This window comes from Nansenia antarctica, assembly GCF_963989245.1.
Source record: "Nansenia antarctica genome assembly, chromosome: 12".
NCBI classification, from domain to species: Eukaryota; Metazoa; Chordata; class Actinopteri; order Argentiniformes; family Microstomatidae; genus Nansenia; species Nansenia antarctica.
This window is the reverse complement of record NC_137682.1, coordinates 30,697,299-30,724,223: the sequence shown is the minus strand read 5'-3', so window position 1 is coordinate 30,724,223 and position 26,925 is coordinate 30,697,299.

Sequence of the window (26,925 nt, the reverse complement as noted above, 5' to 3'; positions counted from 1 at the left end):
GATGGCTTCTCTACATGGTGGAGTGGGAACAAGGTCAAACTTGGCAGGAGATTGCTAACAGTTACCTGAGCTACGTGCAGTGTCTTGGCAGTGGCTCTCAGAAGATAATTGTGGTGGTCGACGGCTATAGCAGCTCGCCAAAAAATCACAACCACATCCGGCATACCAATAACTTCTGCTGTGATCTACAGATACGACCGGATATGATACATTTGACACCAAGGCAAAAGTTCATGGACAACACTCATAACAAGAGTGAGCTCATCGACCTGCTCTCTTCAACATTGCGGAAATGTCAGATCACTGTGGAGCCGTGTGACAATGATGCTGACACTTCCACTGTGAGAGCGGCATTGGCTGCTGCTGCACATTACTCTGTTGAGATCAGTAAAATGTTGTAGGTAGTTTACTTACATTAACTATGATTACTTTTAAAAAGAAGAGTATTGGCATTGTTAAATAACTTGACAATTGTTAGATTCACTGTTTTTGCACTCTTCAAGACGCTTTGCACATATCTTGTTCTATTTTCAGGTGTGGGCAGAAGGTGCAGATGTACTGGTAATGCTGGTGCACCATAGCTCAAGAACCAACCATCCACTCTTCTTAACACTAGAACAGCCATATATAAACCCCTCAAAAAAAGTTCTGTTTGATTATTCCTCCCCTTTAATAATACCAATTGGTATTGTATTTTATATCGTTGGAAAGCCTGATTAGTCACCTTTACAACGAGGTACAACTGGTAAGGATCATGCATTCGTGGAATGAGCAACACAGCTAAACGTGTGGGTAGCGGCGCAAAAATATTTGCCAAAATCCCCTGCAATATTCTTCTGTTGGTATTCACTCTCGTTTTGAGTTGCTTTGTGGATTGGATGATTGCACTCTCCCACAGTAATAAATGTGACATAATGGCACTCAAGGCCCCGAATGGTTGCGGCTAATCAGTAGATGAATTCACTGCAAGACAACGCCACCTTTTTGTTACACGAGGTGAGGTCCTCGGGACTAAATTAAAGCACTTAGGTTTGTGTATGAGGGAGGGAGACATGAAACCAGGTTCACACAGAGAACATTGTTAAGGTGTAGATAGAAAAATACTTTAATTAACATGTATATTTAAAACACTATTTACTCTATTTAAAACACCATACAAAACAAACAAAACACGAGGGTAGGACGACTGGCAGTAGGGAGGGATACTACTACCCCGATGGACAGGTACACCAGTGAATCTGTGACATGGACACACACACCACAAAGACACGGCAGACTGTGGGCTAAGTGTTCCCCAGTGATTAATCACACCAAACACGACACGCACACACAACATGCAGTGCAAGGAGACTAAACCCGGGAACCCCGACTACCCTCTCCACGCTGGCGCCCCCCACTCAAACCAAAGAACAGAAAGGACTAATATATAAAAACGACCAGTTGGTTACACTGTAAGAATAAATAACATGTCAGGTGGGCTTATCCACTACACAACAACAATAGGGTTTGTCTTCATTAATCTAGACTTTAAATGTGAGCAAAACAGCAGCTAGCAATCCTGAGTCCACGGCAGCTATCGGCTGGCCCGCTGTACTGATACCACGTAGGTCAGGCTAGACCTGTAGCAAAATACGATCGTTAGCACCGTAACATCGCGTCTCAAAACATACACCAGACGTAATAGGTAGACTGAATACGCGCCCTCACGTCTCCCTTCCTAGTACGCTAGCACCACTGGGCAACCACTCCGATCTACACCACCTGCACAAACAATATGATGAGAGGGGACAACAAAAGATATAAACGGCTAACCCGGCTAGTATTACAAACAGCTTTACCTGTGGGAACTTCAGAGCTCCGGAGGGGATAAACCAACTCAGACGGATCTGCCTACAGTGCGTGTTCCTGGTCCTTAAATGCACATATCCGCCCCAACTTCCCCTCTAAAGTCCCGCCTTGAGTGGAACTAATTGGCTACAGGTGGTACCTGTTACATAAGGAAAAAACAACACATTGGCTCTTTTTACACCTTATTAATTTTACACTGTCAGGGACCTCAGCAGCGTGTGGAAGATCCATACGCAGTCACAACAGCTTGGCACCTCCTCCTCATGCTGGTCACCAGCCTGGTCACACACTGCTGTGGGACGGCATCTCATTCCTCAACTAGGATTTGCCGCAAGTCAGCCAACATGGTTGCGTTGGTCACTCTGGCACGTACAGCACGCCCAAGCTGATCCCACAAGTGTTCAATTGGGTTGAGGTCTGGACTCACGGCAGGCCATTCCACCCTCTCCACTCCCAAATTCTGGAGGTGCTCTGTGATGATCCTGGCTCTGTGGGCGAGCGTTGAGTTAGGTCCCAGATTCTGGAGATATGGGATCGCCACTGGCCCCAGAATATCATTCCTGTCAATTAGGTGCCATTCAGGTGCCAGTCATACACCTGTGGCTGACATACACCTGCCAGCACTTGAAGCTCAAAACGAGAGTGAATACCAACAGAAGAATATTGCAGGGGATTTTGGCACATTTTTTGGGGCTGTTACCCACACGTTTAGCTGTGTTACTCATTCCACGAATGCATGATCCACGAATTTTTGATCTTTGAAGTTGTACCTCATTGTAAAGGTTACTAGTCAGGCTTTCCAACGATATACATTACAATACTAATTGGTATTATTAAAGGGGAGGAATAATCAACCATAATATATATATATATATATTTGCACTTGATCAAATTTCAGGACCCTCCTTTCATGACCTTTCCTACCTATGTGCGTTCTACCACCCAGTATCCTTACGTAGCAGATTGATATTTTATTCCACTTGTCATGTCTTGTCTTTACCCTGGGACCGCACCCTGTGCCCTGTAGGTCTGGGGCGGGAACCACTTTCTTCCCCTCACTCTACCACGAGAGGTCCCATGGGTAGGTTCTAATGTCTTAAGCACCTCATCATTTAGTTGATTTCACATTTAAAAAATCTTATTTGAGTTATTTTCTTTCATTAATAATTATTTGTGTTATTTGTTTTATTTAATATGCTGACAAAGTGTCATGTGATTATGTTAATCCTTTTATTCATTTAACTATATTTTCTTTAGTCATGTATAAGGATTAGCAGAGTAACTAGCTAGGCTAACATTTTCTTTCGTTGTAGCGAATGGTGCTTGAGTGACCGCGAGTCTGCGGGGGTCCTAATATTTGCGCTTTGATCGCCAGGTACATTACTATTTCATATCCTGTTCTATTCATTGTTCATATTGTATGTGTCTAATGATTGTTACCTCAGTCTACCATGAGAGATCCCATGGCGAATGGTGCTTGAGTGACTGCAAGTCTGCCGGGGTCCTCATAATATTTGTGCTTTGATCGCCAGATTGCCGGAGATGAATAAATAGCTGCTGCCAAAGGCATTGAGGACTGGGACATCTTTATTTGACAACGCAGAGCAGATTACTGCATCCTACATTTTTTAAATCACATCAGGATAAGCTAATATAAAGCTATTTTGCTTGTTTTTCTGTGTAGGAGGCAGTCAAGTCAAGTCAAGTCAGCTTTATTTGTACAGCACGTTTACATACAGCAGCAGCTGAACCAAAGTGCTTCACAGGCAAATTTACAAGACGCGCCAATTAGTGGTCTTTGTGTGTAAGTAGCAGCTTCCCATTATAAAGACTATGGTCATTTGACCACCAGGCGGCTCTTATAGTAGGTAAAATAGGCACGGCTATTCTAGTGTTAACCACATTGAAGGGCTGTTACGATGTCAGGAGGATCCAAGAAGCTCTCTGAAAGACAGAATAAAATAGTAAAGCAATTGTGTAAAACAATTTATTATTGTCTAATTGCCGTATCAGGTACCTGTATGAGGGACCAATACACGGCCTGGTGTGAGGAATCTACTGAACATTACATTTCTTCCTCTCGAACCCCCTTTCAAATATTACAAAATGTGTTGATTTATCAAAACATATAAGCAACTTGTCCTGTAAAGAGGTTTGTTTGTTTGTTGGTTTCAATTGGGTTTGTGTCCACTAATGGAAATTCATTTTAAAAAAACAAAACCAACAAAACTCTATTATCTATAAGTGTTATTGACCATAACCCCTACCAGAATGATTTGGACTATCAGCAAAACAAAAAGTTAACTACTGTCAATCCTCTGCAGGGACTGAAAGTGTTCATTTCATTTGTTTTACTCAGTGTATGTTTTTTCCTCCACACACTGAAACCAAAATAAATCACAGTTAATTGTGCTGAACAGCTGAGCTGACCTATACAACATGCTACTGTTTAGGGTGGCAGGTTGTCTCGTAAACACTGCACTCAAAACCAACCCACTCCCACTCACACATCATTACTGTGATGATATAAGGTAGTCTGGGGGCTGATGGATCTGATGAGGTGAGGTAATGTTTGGTAGTATAATAGGCTATCACTGTCCTGAGGCTGAGACAGTTTTAATCAATATTGATCGTGTGGTATATTTTGACATACACAAACTGTATAGAATGCTAGGGACCTATATGGTGGGTGTAACATATGGATCTGTATGATTTGCCTGTATATTCTCCTGACTGTGGGGGGTAAGGATTAGGGTTTACGATCCTTTGTTTAAAGCCATGTGGTCATCTCAAAATGGCTTCTTGTGATCTGTCACTCCCCCCCTGACCTATAACCTGAATGACATCATATGTGGGTCTTCCTATTTTTCACACCTTGGTCATCTCTACAGTAAAAGTGATAGGACCATTGTTTGAAGCTATATTTGCATACCAAAGGGTATAAAGGTTTGTCCCACCTACAGGGACAGTCTCTTGTCCTCTCAGCCTCCAGAATCAGCATCACCTTCACTGTGTTTCTGTCACCATTTTTCCTGTTTAATAAATAGTCTTAGAATTCAGAAGTTTACTCGTGATCTATTTACAACAAGTTGCTTAAGTTAAGGAACAAGAATCGGAAAAGCAAATAAACTAAGACTTAGAATATAACAAACGCAGTCTTGTAGCTGTTATAGTATCAGTCCTGTCCTGATACGGTCTACCCAGGACTAACAGGAGAGTGAGCTACTAACAAGCATTGGCCCAGGTCCAATTCAACAGCTTTTCGTCAGCTTTCAACTCTTACACAGTCCTACTACATTCTTTGTCTGCAGTATGCACTTCTCAATTTCAATGTTATAAATATGATGTTGGTGGATATGGCTTAACACTAGGAACACTAGGAGCATCACCAAGTGATGCTTAGGGCCGGCAATTCGTCTTCAGAGCCAAATTTATTCAAATCTGTGAATCTCAGTCGGTGTAGTTTATACATTATTGTAGCCCTATATAAACAGTAAATAGAATACATGAATGTAATCAGGACGAGCAGAGAATTCAGATAATTCAAGTTTCAAGTTTATTTACTTGAAGGGAAGGGATTGTGGAGGATTTTTAACATACAAAATATGAATTCTGTGAATGCCTATCTGATTATGTATCGCTTGCTGTCGCATGGAATACAGACGCTTTATCACTGTATTGGCTGTACTGTGTCCCTGGGAGGTTTGTTGTAGTTCTCCTCAGTCCCTAGTTAAGCATAAGCATTTACAGAATGCAGATGGTTTTATCACTGTTTTTTCTATGTTTATACTGTACAAGAGCTGTTGTTTGTGAGTTGGGCACTTCGATCTTGGGAGCTTCTTCTGGTTTTTGAAGTTTTGAGATTGGGACCAACTTGCAAGTTGAAAAGACCATACTTCAATAAATACCATACTTGAATGAATGAATGAATGAATGAATGAAAATGAATTGACAACGCAGAGCAGATTACTGCATCCTACATTTTTGAAATCACATCAGGATAAGCTAATATAAAGCTATTTTGCTTGTTTTTCTGTGTAGGAGGCAGTCAAGTCAAGTCAAGTCAGCTTTATTTGTACAGCACGTTTACATACAGCAGCAGCTGAACCAAAGTGCTTCACAGGCAAATTTACAAGACGCGCCAATTAGTGGTCTTTGTGTGTAAGTAGCAGCTTCCCATTATAAAGACTGGGAAAACTAGGGTTAGGGTTAGGTGCTAGGGTGCTACGGTTAGGGTTAGGGTTAGGATTAGACATGCCAGCATGTACCAAGTCGACGTAGCACCAAACCCTAACCCTAGTTTTCCCACATGTACCGTATTCCCACATGTACCGTAACATATACATATACATAAACTAAACACATTATGCTACTAATATCAATCCTATGTTTCTTGTCATGTAGCCTAAATAAATACCTGTCATCAGGACAAGCAGAGTATTCTCATAAGTCTCACTATTCACTTCTTAGTGTCCCCCTGCGACATCTGCTGGTATGAAAGAACATTGCATTCTTGGAAAGAAAAGATGGCGCCTGAGGCGAACACAAGTAAAGACAAATAATGCACAATAGCTTTATACTAGCTTGATGATTTTGAAAATGTAAGGATACTGGGTGGTAAAACGCACATATCTAGGGAAAGTTATGAAAGGAGGGAAGGAGGGTCCTGAAATCAGATCGAGTGTAAAGATATATATTTTTTACTCTATGGGTCACATGACCCAATCAACAGAGAGTGGTTATATTCATCCAGCCCATTTTCCCTATTTCCCCAAAAAGGTGACGGGGTGCCCATTTTTTATTGTTGTTTGAATTACATATTGCGCCGTTAATGCTACTCTACACAGAATGTAACAACTACATAACTACAACATTAAGGGGATATCTGGGTCATGCAGTATCACTCCCCACATATCTGCGCCCACTGTCCCTTGCTAGAAGCATGGTTGTGTGAGAGATCCCTAGAGGAACGCACACTAGGAACCCAAGCACGGATGGACCCATCTAGTTAAAGATGATGCCTATGATCCAACACGGTGAGCCGTCTCAGCCTTACTCACAAACCACCCCCACTGCTCCATCTGTCTCCCTTCCTTACACAGAGTTAATGTGCTCCTCGTGGACTAGGCCATTTAGAGCTGAGGGAAATAAAGACAGGCCTTTCTCAGTCACTTCCACCTGCTTTGCGTCTTGCTTCCTGATGCAATGTTGTCCATTTGGTGAGTCCATATGGTATCTGGTATATAGGCCCTTCTGCAGATGAATGTAAAATGCATATTCCAAGGCTCCCTAGGATGTAGAATATCGTTGGTTTTGACATGCAGAGCTAACTGTACATAGCACTGGAATCAAGAAGGCAGGATAATTGGATCGTTCGTATCCATAAAGAGCCTTTTAGGATCCACGCTCTGTGTTGGCCCCGGTGTGGTAGGCTCTTCCATTGCTCTCATTGATGCCTCATCCAGAGGTCTGATATTGACCTTAATATTCTTCCATTAACCCAGCCATTAACCACCCAGAGGCCCAGAGGGACTGTGGGAATGTGATCCATGCCAAGGGAGACACCAGGCACAAAGCATGCTGCTGTCATAGGGCGGACAGTGGCACACATGGGGCTGAGGACCCAGTTTGAGTGTACTATTGATCTGGGCGGATTAGGAACCTGTTGTCTGTGAGGGCATCTCCCTCATCTGACAGATTATTACAGGGTTTTGCTGAGATTTGGGCCTTGAAAAGACTCCCAGCATTAACACAGAGACATATCTAATAAAATGGCCTCCCTCGCCAGAAGCTATCTCTTTATTCCTTATGTTTTCACTCTCTCTGCATTCTCCTTTCATTTCAAAATAGCAGAAGCGGGATTCACGAAACCTATTGAGTCCCTTTATTAGTTCAGCATGGAACAATTAATTTACAAGCTCTGAAGCTCGGCCTATTAAACATTTTGCATTGGAATATTGTGCAGTAGAGGGCCTTATGAGTATTAATGAACTGGGAGAGTGCCCTCACATCTGGGCAGATGGGGCTGAGGAACCAAAAGGGCCAACTCGTACCACCCTCTTCTAATCCCCAATCTGCACGCAAAGAGTGGGGTGCCAGCCAAGTACACCAGACGGGGATTAGAGCTGTGTGCCAGGCATGACTCAGAACATAATTAAGAGCCAGCGCAGTGCTGGCAATCTAACTCCACGAGTCAGACCATAGGGAGTTATTAGGTGTAAAAGCATTCAGGGCTCTCATTTTAGGTAGGTGCTTTTAACAAGTCCACATTGAACATTGTTGGAGAGTGTAATGTGATACTCTCAAACTGTATATTAGACTGGATTCTGGAACAGTAAGCAATGGGGGAGAGGTACGTGTTTTTTTCTCAGTGTCAGTGTCATACCTAGCCTTGTTGTAACCAACAAGCTGAGCTCCAAAAGGTTTCCTGTAGATGCTCTTCTATAACATTGCAAGTGTAACGGGAGGGTGCATGTGGTTGAGCAACCAACACCTAGCTAGACACCACCACCTTGGGAATTACACACAAGGAATTTGTTTGAGGAGGGGATAATTCAAACGCCTTGCAATTTACAGCATATGGGATCCCCTAGGTTCTTTAAATGTAAGGAAGTCAGAGATGTGATTCAAAATCAAAAGGTTACATTTATTTAAAATTGTTCAAAGGGTATGGCTGGAAGCATAATGTAGAGAAATTATAACAATTAATGATTGTTCTAGGTCAGGGGTCGGCAACCTTAAATGTTGAAAGAGCCATATTGGACCAAAAAACTAAAAAACTAATCAGTCTGGAGCCGCACAAAATGTAAAGCCTTATATAAGCCTTACAATGAAGGCAACACATGCTGTAAGTGTCTATATATTAGCCTACTATCAAAATAGTAGGCTACAAATACATAAGCCTTAGCACATATGCATACAACCGAATGCAAACGTATTGTGCTTTACAAAAGTGAAACACTAGGATAGCGTAAAGGGGGTCTGGGGGGTTCCCCCCAAACATTTTTTTAACAGAGTAGATGCAATTTCGTGTATTCTGGTGCCTTTTAACAGGTGGGTTGATACTTTTATCTGGCTATACTAGCCTGAGAAAAAATATGGATACGTTTGTAATTTCATCCAGAGGAAGTGAGCAAACCAAGAGATCGTCAGCCACAAAATAGACAAATCGACAGACTGTAGACTACAGTAGGCTACCAAATGAAAACTAGCCTCCCTCGTCCTCTTTTCACTATTTTAAGTTAAACCCTCTCAGACCCACAGGAGTGTGTTACGGGTCTACTTAGATCGATGCCATCGGCTATCGACTTGTTTGCTTGTTTCTGCATGACCCGTGTGTAGGTTCCTGTTCCCTCCATCTTGATATTACATGGCTGAACTTGATACACGTCTCTGTCATCATTGCTGCATCATACCATACACAAACATGGTGTCAGAAGCTGCTGAACTCACGTTAGCGGAATATTAGATAATATGAAGTGAGTACAGGTAGAGTAGCCTATGTCTGGATCGGAATCAAGTGATTCGGATACTTTAGAAGACGAGACAAGTCAGCGAGCAACGATAGCTAGCATGGCAGCCATTACTTTTCCACCCCCTTCACCCATGAGCTTCACGGGCGATTGGAGCGTCAATTGGGACATATTCCGGGCCGAATATGAGGACTATGTCATCGTTACTGGCATAACTGAAAAGGACAAGAAAATCCAGGCTGCAACTCTGAGGACCGTGATGGGAAGTGAATGCAGACATATATACCGTCACAACTTAAATCTTTCCGAAGAGGATCAGGGGGATGCTGCGATCATACTGGCCGCGTTGGAGAAGTATTTCAAACCTACCAAGAACACAATATATGAAAGGTACGTCTTCGGGAGCTGCAAACAGGAGGAAGGAGAATCTATAGACGGTTTTGTGACCAGGCTGAGAGAAAGGGCAGCAACCTGTGAGTACGGACAGTTAAGAGATGAGATGATTCGTGACAAAATTGTACTGGGTGTTGGTAACGAGAGCATAAGGCGCAGATTGCTTAGAGAAAAGCAACTGACGTTGATCACAGCAATTGACATGTGCCGTGCAACGGAGCAGACAGACATTTGTATGAGAGCGATGGAGATAGCGAGTCCTCCGCACGTAGAAGCGGTGCTCGCCGTTGCTAGGCAACAATCTAGGCAACAACAATCCAGGCAAAACCAATGGAGGCAGAGCAATTCACCCAGAGCTGTAGACGCAGGCTATGCATGTAAATACTGTGGCAACTCGCATGCAAGGGGCAGAGATCACTGCCCAGCATTCGGAAAACAATGCAAATCATGTGGAGTAAATAATCACTTTGCTAAAGTGTGTCAAAAAAGCAAAAGACCCACCGAGGGAAAGATACACTGCATGGAAAATACAGCTGAGAGCTCAGAACAAAACAGTGAGGAAGACATATACATGCATGAGTCAATTGGTGCAGTGCAAGCCAAAGGGAAGAAATGGTTTGTAACATTACGGTTTCACAACAAGCCACAGCAATGTCAGTTGGACTCTGGAGCGACATGCAATGTCATGAGCCTTCATGACAAGAAAAGGCTGGCACCCAACGCACCACTCTGCCCAAGTGAGGCTAGACTAAAGCTGTACTCCGGGGAAACACTGAGCTCCATAGGCATCTTTGAGACAGAATGTAGAGTAAGAGGTCAAACATACAAGCTCTCATTTGAAATAGTTAAGTCTAGGCAAAATCCTCTCCTGTCAGGCTCTACCTGTGAACGCCTAGGTCTCATGCAGTTCACAATCCCTGAAGATGTGCTCAAAGTGGAACATGCACAGCCTGGAGCCCTAACCAAGGAGCAGCTGACTAACAAATACAGTGATGTATTCAACTCACCTGTGGAATCTCTACCCGGGGAGGTCCACTTTGACCTAGATCCCAGGGTTCCTACAGTTCAATGTGCCCCTCGCAATGTTCCCATTGCAATGAAAGCAGCAGTCAAAGCCCAGCTGGACAAGTACGAGGCTGACGGCCACATGGCGCCGGTCACAGACCCAACTGATTGGATCAGCAACATGGTTATTGTAAAAAAACCAGACAAGCTCAGACTATGTATAGATCCTAAGTTCCTGAACAAGGCCCTAAAGCGCTCTCATTACATCATGCCTACTCTGGATGATGTCCTGTACAAACTACCGAAGGCAAGAGTATTCACCTTAGTGGATGCCCGAGATGCATTTCTACAATGCAGACTTGACTACGAGAGCAGCCTCATGACCACATTCTGGACCCCCTGGGGGAGGAAACGCTGGCTTAAGCTACCATTCGGAGTGTCTGTGGCACCCGAGGTGTATCAGCGAAAACAACACGAGCTCCTGGCTGGACTCAAGGGCATCGAGCCCATTGCGGACGACATCCTGGTTGTGGGTTGTGGGGACACAGACAAAGAGGCTGAGAGTGACCATGATGTCAAGCTTTTGGCACTGATGGAACGCTGCCGTGAGGTCAAGCTGCGGCTAGGGTTGAAGAAGCTGCAGTTCAAAGTAGCTGAGGTCCAGTTTCACGGCCACATCCTCTCATCCACAGGGCTGAAGCCTGACCCAGAGAAGGTGAGGGCCATCATCGAAATGCCCAATCCAACTGACGCAAAAGGGGTGCAGCGTCTGATTGGCTTTGCCAACTACTTGGCCAAATTCATGCCACACTTATCAAGTGTCTGTGAGCCGTTGCGACGCTTGCTGGACAAGGAAACCCCCTGGCATTGGCTACCCAAACACGAGGCGGCAGTTCAAGAACTCAAGTCTCTAGCTACAACCATGCCTGTCCTGCGCTACTATGATGTGACCAAGCCAATCACAGTCCAGAGCGACGCCAGCCAGAATGGTCTCGGATGCTGCCTCATGCAGGAAGGACAGCCCATCGCGTTCGCTTCGAGAGCTCTTACCCCCACAGAAAAGAACTACGCACAGATTGAGAAAGAGTGTCTCGGCGCTCCCAAATATCATACCTTCTTTAGAAGTTCATAATTCAGAAACGGTTTGAGCTAAAGACAAGCCGCTTTTTGCATTTAAAAGTAGGCAAATAGCGCTCACCGGGAAGCTCCCGTTCATCGATGTGCGTCGCCGATGTCCGTCTATAAATCTAGCCACAAAGTTGTAGACAATGTGGATAGTTTCTTGCTTTGCCTGCCGCAGTACTTCGTCAATCCCTGTGGATATAAGTCTACTCTTGAAAAAAACCTGTCACATCCAGTCTCATGTTGGGTCCAGTCAAAATACTAGTCATGTGCCAACATATCCGAATCCTATTGGCCCTCGTACAGCATTACAGCGTAAGCAGGGAGTTGTAGTTCAAGGAGAGACACCGCGGCAACGTAAAAAATAAATAATCGTTGTTAATTTCCATTTGTGGTCAAAGCCACAGGAGATGGGCAAAAGAGCCGCATGCGACTCCGGAGCCGCGGGTTGCTGACCCCTGTTCTAGGCAGGCGCGGATCTATGGGTGGGCCTGGGTGGGCCTAGGCCCACCCAGATTGACAGCTGGCCCACCCAGTCAGATTCATAAAAATACATATTTTTTTTATAATAAAATATTTTTAAAGTTTAATTTTCACTAACTAACTGTAATGTGAATAGTTTTGTCTTGGAAATGATTAAAAGTATGTATTAATACTAATTATATTCAACTTCCTCTCTTACGTTTACATGGCTTCCTCTTTACGTTTACCGTACTCTGATTGTTCAGTTGACCGTGACTGAAGGGTATACCGCCGTCCACCAGGTGGCAGTAGTTAATCTTTGTCATTAAAAATACTTGATTCACATTGAGGAGCGTATTTCTTCAGTGACCAGTGTCAAGTGTCAAGTGTCAGTGTCAAGTGTCTGTCAAGTGTTCAGTGTGCGCGCTACGATGGCTAAACAGCTAACATTGTCTCGCTTTCTTAAAAAGCCACGTCTGGAAGTCAGTGAAAATAATGAAAGTTTGGACCAGGCCTTGTCCAAAGACAGAGAGGAGGATTGTGATGAGATGTGTGCTGGCCCTGGGGATGAAGAAGGAGAAACGGCCACAGCTTCAACATCTAATGCTAACTTGAGCATACACGCTAAAGCTCCACCGAAGCGACCGACATTGCCACCGGCTTGTGAAGATCTAACTGGTAGGACTACACCGTCGGATCTGTCAGCCATGCGCTCCTTCAGTAGAAATTGGTACGAGAAGTTCAAGTGGATGGAATATAGTAAAGAAAGAGACGCAATTTTTTGTAAAGTGTGTCGACATTTCCCAGAGGCGCACACGGAGTTCACTTTTATAAGAGATGGATACAAAAATTGGAAACGTCTCCGGCAGGCCTGTGACAAACACGAGTCTAGCAAGCCGCATGCTGTTGCCCTCACCAAGTTGGATGGGTACAGGCAAAGCCATGATGGACCCCAATGCCGTGGGACAGTGTTAAATCAAATGCACGGTGATGCCGTTTCATTCATAGAGCGAAACCGGCAACAAAGTTGTGTTAGACATTGCTATGTTGTGTGCCAAGTTGGAAATTCCACTTAGAGGTCACAGAGAAACGGAAGAGGCGCTCAATAAAGGTAATTTCTTGGAGCTATTCAAGTTCATGTCAAAATATGATCCAGAAATTGAAAATAGACTGAAGGAACTGCCTCGAAATGCCACGCTCCTAAGCCATCACATTCAGGATGAGCTGCTTGAGGCTGCAGCCTCACTGCTAATTCGAAAGATAAAGTCTGAACTGCATGAGCAATCCACATATTATGCCATACTTGCGGATGAGTATAAAGATCTATCCAAGCGCGAGCTAGTTGCTGTCTGTATTCGATTCATTCATGGAGGGGTAATTAAAGAACGAGCAGTAGGCTTTGTGGAAACTGCGGAATTGTCTGCTCAAGGAATATCACAGAGGATCCTAGAGGTCCTTGAACCACTCGGATTGGATCCTTCTCTGTGCGTCGGATTCTGTTTCGATGGCGCATCGGTCATGTCAGGGCACAAGGGAGGGGTACAGGTGCTACTGAAAGAGACATTTCCGAAAGCCGTTTATGTACACTGCAATTCTCATCGGCTTAATCTAGTGCTTTGCACTGCGGCAAAAGTGTCTGGGCATGTTAGCACCTTTTTTGACATAGTGAATCATATACACAACTTTTTCACTGGGGCACAGATGTATCCCTTTTTTATCCATCCTGTGGGACGGGTCGTGACATAAATCGGCGCCTATGATCGCGAGCCCGGTTGTGTTCCATCCATCTGGCTGCTCATACATAGGTCTAAAACGTGCGGTGATGAGTTTCACTCAGGCCTACCCAGATTTTTCCAGGCCCACCCATCAGCCACTTTCTGTATCCGCCACTGGTTCTAGGTAGACAAATATATACAAACATAGACTTCCAACATACCCATTAGGTACAAATGTATCTTATATTTGAGCTAAGGGCCAACTGGGAGGAGGTATACTCATGGCTAAAGGGGCTATCCACTTTCCACTATCCGCAATTTACTCACCACACCATGTGTTCAAACACTCTGAAACACAGCAAAAAATTGTGCAGAAAGGGGTGATCACAGTGTATGTTATCTAGCTCACACATGCAAACAATGATGGACAGGACAGGTAGACTAACCGCCCCCAGCAGAATGGTGCTTTACACAGATAAATAACCAAAGCCTAGTAAATAGCAAAAGATCAAGTAAAAACAGACCAGTTGGAATTCACGAATCACAATTCATAACATGAACTGTACTACACTTTATTATTTAGAGGACGGATAAGAGCTGTTGTGCCACACGGCCAGATAGCACTGCAACAGATGAAATTAATATGGGATAGTGGTGGTCTAGTGGATAAAATCCCACCTGGGTACACCTCCGCTAGTGTGAGGCACTTAGGCCTAAGTCCCTCCAGGGAGGCTGTCCCTGTAATCTCTTATTGTCAGTCGCTTTGGATACAAGCGTCTGCTAAATGTTAAAAATGTAAAACATACACATCCGTAAATAAAACATTAGAATTACAGAACTGCAAACATTAAGCTTACCTCGGATGCTGTAATGGCAATAATACAATACCATAAACATATCTTACCTTTGTTATAGTAGGGTCCAAAACCAAAGTTCCGTGACCTCTCTCTGGCTAACATGTTTTGATGATTTATTTGACTTCTAGGGACCTTTTATGAAAGATGTTGCCTCCAGGTCCCTCCCAAAAATCCCTTTTTTTTTTGCCAGAGGGCCAAATCCAAAATACCTGTAAGGCAGGTAAATAGGGTAAAATATTTTACTAATAGCTATCACTATGAAACTTCCCCAGTTAATCACTTACATTAAGACAATGATTTTTTGTATTACAAGTTTTCTGAAATTGTATGTTTAAATATGTAAATGAGGTGTTACCTAATTAAATATGCGGTAATTTGCATAACATTCAAGAACTTGAATCTGAACATTGGATAAAGCCAGGTTAAACATTCTTGTTTCTTCTTGTTGACATATTAGAGTCAAAGGCTTGATTAAAGGTTACAGGTATTTTGGATTTGTCCCTCTGGCAAAAAAAAACGGGATTTTTGGGACCTGGAGGCTAAATGTTTCATAAAAGGTCCCTAGAAGTCAAATAAATAATCAAAACATGTTAGCCAGATAGTGGTCACGGAACTTTGGTTTTGGACCCTACTATTAGTTGCAGGTATCAATTACTTCACTCAGCGACAGTCTACAGCGCATCAGGAAATCTATTACCTCGGCGGTGGGAACCAGCACATGCACCAGCTTACACATACCTGTTAGTGATGAAATTCAGCGTTGTTGCGGCAACTAACACACCTAAAGCATGAGCAGTAAGAATACTACAACATACCTGTGGCCCAAACAGGAACGGACTTAAATGAGCGCTTGGGCAAACAGGTAGTCAGGTGACCAAAGAGCTAGAGCAACAGATGCACACAGGTTAGAGAATCACAGGTAATCACAAAGTGTTCAACAGGTGGTGAGTTACTGCCTTAACTGTCACACAAGCTAGTATAGGCAAGCACTATCTGCAAAATAGTCCTACATGGTCGAAAAAAAGAGGACGCACATTACAACAAAGAACCATTCTATAGGGATTTAGGGAAGGGTTCTTGGAATGTAACATCCAATGAAATTGCGAGCACATTCTTCCATCGCTCTGTCCAGTTCCATCCAAATCAGATCGGCTAATCAAAAAAAAGGTGTGAGAACAATGGGATTTAGAAGTATGGCTGCCTGAGACTAGGTCATACTGTACAAGCGCTTTACTAATGTTATGCCCCCCAAAACATTTTGTCAAACCAAAATATTGTAGACTTAATCTGGATGTTCTGCTGCTTTGGTGAGTATATGGTGCTAGGACCTCTCCATTTCCCCCCCTCTCCCCCACTCTTTTTCCTCATCAAACATCAGCCTCCACTGAAGATGCCCTGAAGGAGGGCATGTGTGGGCTGCATACCAAGTAGCACAGGCCCTATTTAAAACAGAGAGCCAAAGAGGGAGGTGGGGGGAACAAAAACAGTGCTGAATATGCAAATCTAAATGACCTGAACAACTACATGAGCTGATTGGTCATGGAGGGTGTTTCCAATTTTGCTCCTCAGTCCTGATTCCACATTTTTCAACACAATCCTTGCTTTTGGGGATTCAATGCCTCAGAATAAACTTCGACTATATCCAGTGAGTGAAATGCCACTGTGTAGACCTGCATAGGCACATAGTAATATCCTCCTATAAAGGGTTACTAACTCTGACAAGATCTTAATATTCTGCCTATTTTACCTACTAGTAGAGCCGCCTTGGTCAAATAGACCCCCTTTTTAGAATGTAAATCTGCAATTTACACACACAGATCACTAGAGGGCGCTTCTTTTTTTAGCCTGCCTCCTACACAGAAAAACTGCAAAACAGCTTTATACTAGCTTATCCTGAAGTGAGTTTGAAAATGTAAGGATACTGGGTAGTAGAACGCACATATCTAGGAAAATTCAGGGGTCCTGAAATTTGATCAAGTGCAAGATTTTACTCACAGGGGTCACCGTGACCCCCACCGTTATATGTTGGTTGTTTGAATGTCATTGGTGACATTCGTATATGGTTGATGAATCATTGGTGGGAATCATTATCATGATGAGCAATGTAAATGGGATAACATATGATCAAATATGTCCATGGATGACAGATAATAGTTTTATCCTAATGAGAGGATAATCATGTCAATAATGTTGTTTGGTAGTTGTTATGTGTTATGCCATATCAGCAGCTATGTTACTCTGCACGTTGTGCTCAGTCACAACTGAAGCTAACATGGGTTGGGCAGGAAGATCCTAATGCCTCAGAGAAGTGATGCAGGCACTGTACTGTTAAAGGTCCCCTCATGATGATAGAATTGTGTTCATCATCCCCTGCTTTATATCAGTTAATTTATTAACCCATTTAAACCGGGGGCGCTGTTGCGCTGTTCTACCTTTCAAGCCGGAAAAGCGGATATGTCATTTTGTAGTATTTGTATTTTTTCCACATTCTTCTGGTCTCTTGGCCAATGAAATGCATCAACATATACACGTGGGAGTATCTACACACGTGCTGATTTATTTTATTTATTTTTTCACGATATCTTGGCACCAGCGGAGAAGTTTCTGAAGTTAGTTCTGAAGGGAGTGATATTGATGATGAGCTGCAACGTTTGCAGGAAAAGCTCTATACAAATAAAAGTTATTACTATTATTATTATTATTATTATGACAATGTTATAACTGATTTGGATGATTTAGAAGGCTTTGAAACGGAATAGAAGACGGACAACTAGCACCGTAATCCTTCAACTGCACCCCGGGGGGGGGAATCAATATACCTGCAGACGCAACACCGATGCAGGTATTTGAAAATAATTTGACAGAGGAACTCTGGCGCGTCTCGTCACCGAGACAAACCTTTATAGTGCCCAGACCAGAACCACTCCATCCAGAGCAAAGTGGGCTGACGTTAGTCTGACGGAGATGATGACTTTTATTGGGCTGTGCATCAGTATGGGGCTTCTTATACTGTCAGTTCGGAGAGACTACTGGCAACAGAAGAACGATTTCTTCAAGACCAATTTCCCAAAGCACATGTCCCGGGACAGATTTGTCTCTGGAGGTAATAACAATAATAATACTAATTGATTGTGATGATAGTATAATAAGAAATGACTATGTTTATGTCTCCTATTACTTTAGGTGTCTTTTAGGGCTTTCACACCGGCAAAGAACCGTGCCGGTTCGCGTTCGCGTTCGGAAACCTCCGAACGTTGGCGCTGTCTGGCGAACGATACACTGGTATGAACGATACACTGGTATGAACGATACACTGGTATGAACAGATACACTGGTATGAACAGATACACTGGTATGAACGATACACTGGTATGAACAGATACACTGGTATGAACAGATACACTGGTATGAACAGATACACTGGTATGAACAGATACACTGGTATGAACAGATACACTGGTATGAACGATACACTGGTATGAACAGATTCACTGGTATGAACAGATACACTGGTATGAACAGATACACTGGTATGAACGATACACTGGTATGAACGCGGGCTCGTTTGCCAGACAGCGCCAACGGAGGTTTGCGAACGCGAACCGGCACGGTTCTTTGCCGGTGTGACAGCCCTATCTGAGTACCCTGAAAAGTGCAATATAAATAACATTTATTATTATTATTATTATTATTATTATTATTATTATTATTATTGTTATTATAGTAGGCTAATGAGAACTATTTATATTTCTTCCAATGGTGTATTTGTTATATTGCTTTCATCCAAGGTAACTCACATGAATCTATATCTGGATGTTCAGGTATCTACACCTCCAGGACAACCAGGCAGCTGACATGGATTATGTGAGGGGACTGTCCTCTGTCCTGCCCTCTGTGACTGCACTGCCACACTTTATTTGTATTTATTTTTATTGAAAATAGTGCTTAAATTATTTCTAATGAAGGTTTGGACTCCTTAATAAATAATAAACTCCAATTCCCATGAAAGCCACTTGTGTAAGCTTTTAAATACTTTTTGAATTTCGTTTTCTATCTGCTACAGAGGCTGAGAAATACATTTTTTAGTAGGCGTTGACACATTTGTTGAATTTCCAGAAAAACGTCAGGTTTTAGGGGGTTATTCTAATTCTCGTTTTAGGCCTTAATGGGTTAATCCTCAACACAGCAACACTCCCCAGGTAATTAAAAGTAAACAACGTGAGAGTATATATTCCTGTTGGGGCATTAGGCTATGCCTCAGTGTTCTCATGTAAGTCTATAAAAACAGTTTGTGCCACAGCCAGAACAGGAGAGCAGCCACGTTTGGCCCACACTCCTTCCTCCTCATTTCAGACCTCTTCTCTAGACCTTGTTGACAATCAATTCAAACAATAGTCCCTTCCTGGAGGGACAACAGAGGAGCCCACATGCTAACCCTGTCCAAGATGTACCCCGTGTTAATGGCAGATCACTCCTGTCTTGTCTAAAGCTAGGATAAAAGTTATGGAGGAAAATGAAATCCAGGTCTGTAAATGTTTCTGACTGGTAACATTGCTGAAATAATATTGCCTGCCTTTAATTTGAAACTTGATCTGTGTTTTATTTTTTTTATATTTAATTGTAATGTATTATGTTGTAACGTGTGTCTGTACGGTAATTTGTTATGCTGCTTTCTTGGCCAGGTCTCTCTTGTCAAATATATATTTTTATCTCAATGAGACTTAACCTGGCTAAATAAAGGTTAAATAAAAATAAAAAAGCCTTATGCCTATTTGTCCACTTCCAGCGAAGAAAAAAGGTCCCAGTAGGAGGGTCCCGCTGTTCTAATCTCCAGCCAGTGATGCTTGTAAACAATCTCCTTCACTGACCACAGCCCCTTCTGCCTCTCAAGATGACACACCAGAACTCTCCAAATGCCATGTATCTAAGAGGCTTTGTCAGTGTATTCACTCCCTCTCACTTTCGCCCACTCCCAATGCGGCCCCTGTGTTCCTGCCAACATTGGCAGTCAGGCCCAGACCTCAGTCCCTCCTAGTGAGTTCTCTCAATGAGCAGGCTGTGCTGCCGCTGAGAGATTCTTTGCTGTGTTTTTCTCCCCCTCCCCCCTCCCCCTCTGCTTTTTCTGTTTTAATACCATGCATTCTGTTTACTGTAGGATTACTGCTTTTTATGTTTCAAATTTGACAGCTGCTTCATTCAACTCGCCTGTGTGGAGGCACTGCAATAAGACAGATATGGGTTTCTAATCTTTCCCCTGCCTAAATCCTTTCCAAATCTTCTATTTTTTTCTCCCTCCCCATCGTTTCTCCTTTAAGATTAGAACATTTTCCAGCCCAACTCTTGGCATTTCATACAAGGTTTCTGAAATAGGACTGCTAATGAAGGGACTTTGACAGCTGTGCTTCCACAGCAAAGTTTCCTATAAAAAGGGTTTGAGTTAACACTGTGAGCGCAACGATTTTTCACCTACTTTTAGCGCGACGAGGTGTCGAATCACACGACCACTCTTCACAATGGGGGAGTGTGTACTGACGCACAAAGATCGCTGGATGGCGATGTCACACAAGAAGAGAAAATGACAAGATCACTACCTCTAAAAATGCATAAAGTTCCTATGCGCAGAGAAGCAGAGAAGCGGGGAAATTATTAGCGCAATCTGATATGAAGCTTGAATCAGCTGAAAGCGAACTATGGAACAAATGTAAATATAAATGATATATATGGAGAGGAGATTGATTGAGACTGCGGGAGCTTTCCTAACAAATGAAAGTTGATTATCATTATTAAAAAAGAATAGTAATAAATATTGCAATATTGTGTTATCATAATTATGAGCTTCACAGTGATAAAGTAAACAAAGTTTATTTGTCGTGAACTTCGTAACGTCGTAACGTCAGCCTGTCAGCCCCTGCAACTGCTCACAGGGGTTGTTATATGTGATTATATGGAATAGCTGAATATGTTCATTCTTTTTATTTTGATTACATTAGGTATATTGACAAATAAACGTGAAACTTGAATGATCTCACAGGAGCGCGTACCTGCACGGAGCGTTCATGTGCCGCAACCTGTTAGTTTCACCTATATTAGTGAAAAGAGCTGAAAGAAAATACATGAAAGAAAGGAGAGAAAGAGGACTGAATGATAAATCATTCAGAATGTTATTGGTTTTAATATTTCACAATCTGCCAGAATAAGCACGCTCCCTCGCACGCCCAGCCCATAATTTTTGATGCCGCCACTGTATGTAAATGTGTAATGAAAAGTGTGACAATGTTGAAAGACATGATGTCATAATCAAAATATAAAACCTGATTGGATTAAATAAGATTCTGTTGTGATTGTGTTGACATTGTTGTGATGTCAAAAGAAATCTTGGTTATGTAATGTGTAAAGTGGAGAGGAGATGCACAAGCCTGTCGTGTTTATTTGTCGTGAACTTCACACTGGCCGTAACATCAGCCTGTCAGCCCCGGCGACTGCTGTAAGCTTGTAAGCTTAGTAAGCAGGAGAGCCGTTTTTGAAACCCGCTTGGCTCTCCTCTGCCCCCAACTCTCTCTCTCTCCTGCCTGGGTGGTGTGTATTTACGTGGTGGTCACCACAACACACGCACACTTTATTTGTCAAATACACGCTCTTGCGTGTTTCCATTCATGATGATATGTTTCTGTAAATTCATATATATATATATGAAAGTCATGAAAGGAGGGTCCTGAAATTTGATCGAGTACAAAGGTAGAATTTGTTTTGTACTCACAGGGATCAAATGACACCTCACGGCTGATTAAGTGTTAAGGTTACCAAACCACCTCCACCACCCTGTCTTCCTATTTCTGGGTTTACGCTCCGCTAGCATGCTAATCATAATTGAGGTGACTTGCAAATATCACACAATACTGTGTTTGATCCATGAAAGACTATTTTGTGGGTGGCTAAAGTACTGACAAATAAGTTAGAAAAGGAGTTTCACAAAAGACTCCCTCCTGCTAATCAATATTCATTCACAGATTGTATGAGCAGATTAATTCAGCTCAATACCAGAAGCATGTCTGCTATATCTTTTCAGAGGGACCTCAAAGCATTGCACAATGCAACACAATATCCTGACTGAAATATTCATAGAGGCTAAACGTCAGGGACTGATGGACTATCTGAGGCAGTATTTAGTAAACACATATACATCATAACTTGTACATGCACCTTGGCAATGGCAAATTCCAGGACTTTAGCTGTTGCATTTTGATGAGGCTTGTCTCACAAGGGTTCATTTTGAAGAATCATTGAGTAAATTACCGAATGCAATAGATTGGAAAAGCATTGGACACAGCCTGTAAACTGCATTCATAGAGAACTATGCCTTTTTAGATTGCATTACTTATTATTGTCACACTACAGTTTTTTCAACTTTCTGAGGACAACTGACAACTCTGACTCTGGACAGACTTTTCCTTTCAAGCTATGACAAGTGACAGCTGAAATGTATCCTTGAATGAATGCAAACTGGAATGATTCGGTAATCAAACAAGGCAAAGAAATCACTGTGATCATCTAAATGCTGAATTCAATTTCAGTGATGATCATTAAAATTCCCTATGCAGGCACTGACATCCTTGTTTATTTCCTTTTTAAACGGGTCAGCATTTGTGGTTCAAACGCCCAATATCTCATTGCCACATAATCCCAGTAACAATAAGTAACACATGCATTCAAATTAACTAGCTCATTAAATAGAAAAATTAATTTGGCTCACAAAAGGCAACCATTGATATTCATGCTAGGGTTATTTTTACATTAAAATATGTGTGTGTATTTTTTGTGTGTTTCCTTTCACAAATCCCATAATAAGAGAAGCTTCTGTGCTCAACGTAGTCCGCAGACAGAACATGCAGCTCTCTTTTGATATACAATATCTATATATATCTATAGAATACATTTATTTTAAATTAATTGTTAGCCTTGAGTTATGGTTGTAAATCACCCAAATGATACTTGTGCAAGTATGTCTGACATTTGTCAGAGGCTTAGGGTGCACAAAGTATATTTTATTTTTTGGAGGACTTTATTCTGTTTTGAAGCTGCCTCACAAGAGTTGGTGTGTTGACAATTTTTTGGGGGGAAAAAACAGACATTTCCAATGAGTGAGGGTTTGTTCCAATGCTTCAGTCCACTGTCCATGTACTGTAAATATACCATAAAGCCCAATTCTAACATAGATAGATAGATAGATAGATATGTATAAGATGTGTATAAAAGAGGATATATCAAAAAGGTATGTGCAATGTGCAATACTATGGTATGTGCAAAGGTAGTATAGTAAACAGCAGTAGTGCAAAGGGTAAAGAGATAGATAGATGGATGTGAACGATCAAAGAGACAAGCAAGAAGGGCTTTTTACGCCATTAAAAGGAACATCAAGTTAGACATTCCTATACAAATCGGGCTGAAATTATTGGACTCCGTTATAGAACCCATTTCCCTCTATGGTTGCGAGGTCTGGGGTCCACTTGCCAAGCAGGATTTTACAAATGGGACAAACACCAAAATTAAGACTCTGCATGCATCCCTACCAGTGGATTTGTTTTTGATTATTTTATTAACAGGGCATTTGTTATTATCTCCATAACTCCAAAAACTCACCTGACGCTGGAAGGGCTTTCAGTCGCTTTAGGAAGACATGACTTAAATTACACGATTTAAATTGGTCTAACAACTAACAACTGTACTAATTATGGGCGATTTTGTCACTCAAGAGGGCACTTAAGCGCGACGTTTTCAACTGTAGTGGTAAAAGTGAGTGTGTTTCTGCTTGCTAATTGTTTATGTTCAATAATTACTAATAAAAAAAATATATATCTCCAGAGGGGCAACTCAGCCAATCAGGGTAAACAGGCTGTTGCCCGGGCAACAATAGCCCTACCTGTGCACGTCCTTGGTGTAGAGTCTGGAGAACACACAGACCTTGATTCATGAAGCATTTGACATTATGGATCAATATTGTTTTCTAACTAATATTCAATATAATGAAATAAACTAATAAAGCTACTTTTTAATGTACATGTACATATACATAGCATTATTATTTTTAATATTGTTATTGTTATTATTATTATTATTTATTTTATATTGTGCTTTTATCAGTACTCAAAGACTCTACATTCCATGGAGAGAACAATAATGGATAGATAGATAAACAAATAAAACAAAAGCACAGTCAGTAAAAACAACAATTAAAATAGTTAAAGATTAAAAGCAGGCTTCTAAAGATGTTTTGAGGGAATATGTAGAAGCTCTCTCCTTGGTGTGGAGTGGGTGTTACAAAACCTCTCTCCTTGGTGTGGAGTGGGTGTTACAAAACCTCTCTCCTTGGTGTGGAGTGGGTGTTACAAAGCACGCAAAAGTCTACATGTACAGTAGCTCTATTCATCTAATAGGTCTAACTCTTACCTCATGAAAAGATAAATGTATAACCATATTTAAACCTAAAATGCTGAATGCTGAACCACAACTGTCGCCTTGTTGATTGTTTGATTGGATCTATGTTAAGCCATATTCATCTGAATGCCATGCCAGTTTTACATATACAGGTATTTAAGCAATTAAAGCTTTTAGTCATACAGTAGGCCTACCCATATCGGCTCCAGTGGATGTATCAAATACATACTGTATGAGCCACCAACACAACACTAGTATGGCAACGAGGAATGCTACTATCATGGATGGACATTTTCAACCACAACCCCCGCCCCAGAATACTCCATAGCCTACATGGAAGGCTAAAAGAACGAACAAGCCACAATATGCCAAATCTAGTAATAGAATGACTTCTCCTTTTGAAACAGTGAAGTGGATCTATGAGAGATACAGTAGTTAGGCTATAAGGAAAGGAAACACTGATCTTGAATGAAATAAACAGAAATATGAAAGCCTATTATTTGCAGTTTCTATACATCATGATGTTCATAGACATTTGACTTTGCGACACAATTATATTATTTATTATTATAATCCATGAATTAAACAGGACACAATTTGGCCTATTAGAAACACATTTCATGCAATATGAGTTAAAATAATGATCCCCTGAAGGCAATGGGAGAGCAGAAGGCTGAGATCCTCTAACAAAGAAGTACCACCCCATTTGCCTTTACCCTTTCGTTTGCCTCTTGAGAGAATTCCATTTCAATATATGCATCAGACCATGACGAGTCAGACTGAAGTAGAAAGGCAAGTGATTGAACGCATAAACTATTTAATGCTAAAGTGATTGAATGTGTTAATGCTTAAATGCCTACCACTGAGATTAGTAAACAACATCCAGTCTATATGATAACTGTGTGATAATCAGTCATTTAGAAAAGTTAAATGCTGTTATGACGATGTGTGACGATGTGAAACTTTAATAGAAAATAGGGAAGCCTGTTTGTGTGCTGTATATTGTGTCATCTGAGGAACGCCGTGCCCAGCCAGAAGGATGAGTCGAAAGTACCAAAGACTAGTGCAAACATGTTGAGACTTTGTGATTTGTAATAGGATGTTGTGATAGACTGTGTTCCTACTAAGAGAGATGTGATGAACTGTGTTTCAAATAAGAGTGATCTTGATCAAAATAATAAAGTAAATACAAATTATTTATTTGGTCACTCTTGGATCTGTAGCACAGCTGGAGCTGGGGGGTCTCGTCCAATTGTCAATATAATATTGTTATCATCTATCACAGGCAAAATTACATTCACGTTTCCATTTTTGTAAAATGTAATGCGCTAAAAGTAGGCAAAACAGCCTTCGCGCTCCTAGTGTTAAGCGGGTATGGCATTTGGGTCTCACAATTGAGGGAGTATACGTAGCTGTTTGACATCCTTTTGATCTGACTCTCGGCTGAGTGAGGATGTCCTCAAATGGACACCGTAGTTAACACTAGGAGAGCCGCGGATCGCGACCTTATTCAATCGCGATGAGGTGTGCTTCAGCACTATGATAGTTTAACATAGAGAAGAGTGTACTGACGCACAAAGATCGCTGGAGGGCGATGTCACACAAGGCCGTCTGCCAGGCTCCGACGCCTTTTTCCCAGAATGCATTTCGCACCGGCAAGCAGAAGGCGATTTGAATCCTCCATTTAAAAAAAAAAGCTGTAATTTTGCCTTTACAAGTGTTACCATGTCATTTTATGAAGTTTTAATATGTTTTCAGGTGAGAAAGTACCAATATATATTCCCAAAATGTGTCCAGTTTATCAAAATAACCCGTATATCTCCTCTGACGATTTTCGTCGTCGAATTCGCTAGCATGCGTTCGTAAATTCGCCCTGGAAATCTGGTCAGCACCCATGGAATGCCTCTTGTCCAATCAAATTACCTGGTCCCTTTATGACGTTGAACCCGGTGTGCGCTCCGGCGCTCTCATAGCGAATTTACGAACGCACCCTGCGGTTTCACTTTCATTCATAACATTTGTCGGGAGAACAGGTGTGTATATTGGACAGTAATTCAGCACTAAACTATCTGCAGTTTGTCATTGTGTCATACATGAAGCTTACAGTGGGACAAGAACTTGTCGTCACTTTTTACATTTTACATTTAGATTTACAGATTTACTGCAGCACATATTTACTGTATTGTAGTGTAAAGTAGTGTTACAGTAAATATTTGCCATATTTACAGTATGGTACTGTACTGCAGCATTTTACAAGTGGGAAGCACTGTTATTGTACACTACAGTAATATGGGTTAAAGCAGTATATCTCATGTTTACTGTACATTACTCTAATTTTACTCTGCACCACATAGGATTGCAAGACAACCTCACAGAGGTGGAAGAGGGCCCATTTTTACTCCGCAACAAGAGGAAGCCATTTGTGCAATGGTGATTGCAAACAATGCCATAAGGTTGAGAGAGATCCAGAGCGCTGTTATAGAGGATGACAATATCTTTGGCAATATTGAATCTGTTTCAATCTCTACAATTGACAGAGTGCTTAGGAGAAATGAAATGCGCATGAAACAACTGTATAATGTGCCATTTGAACGGAACAGTGACAGAGTGAAGGAGATC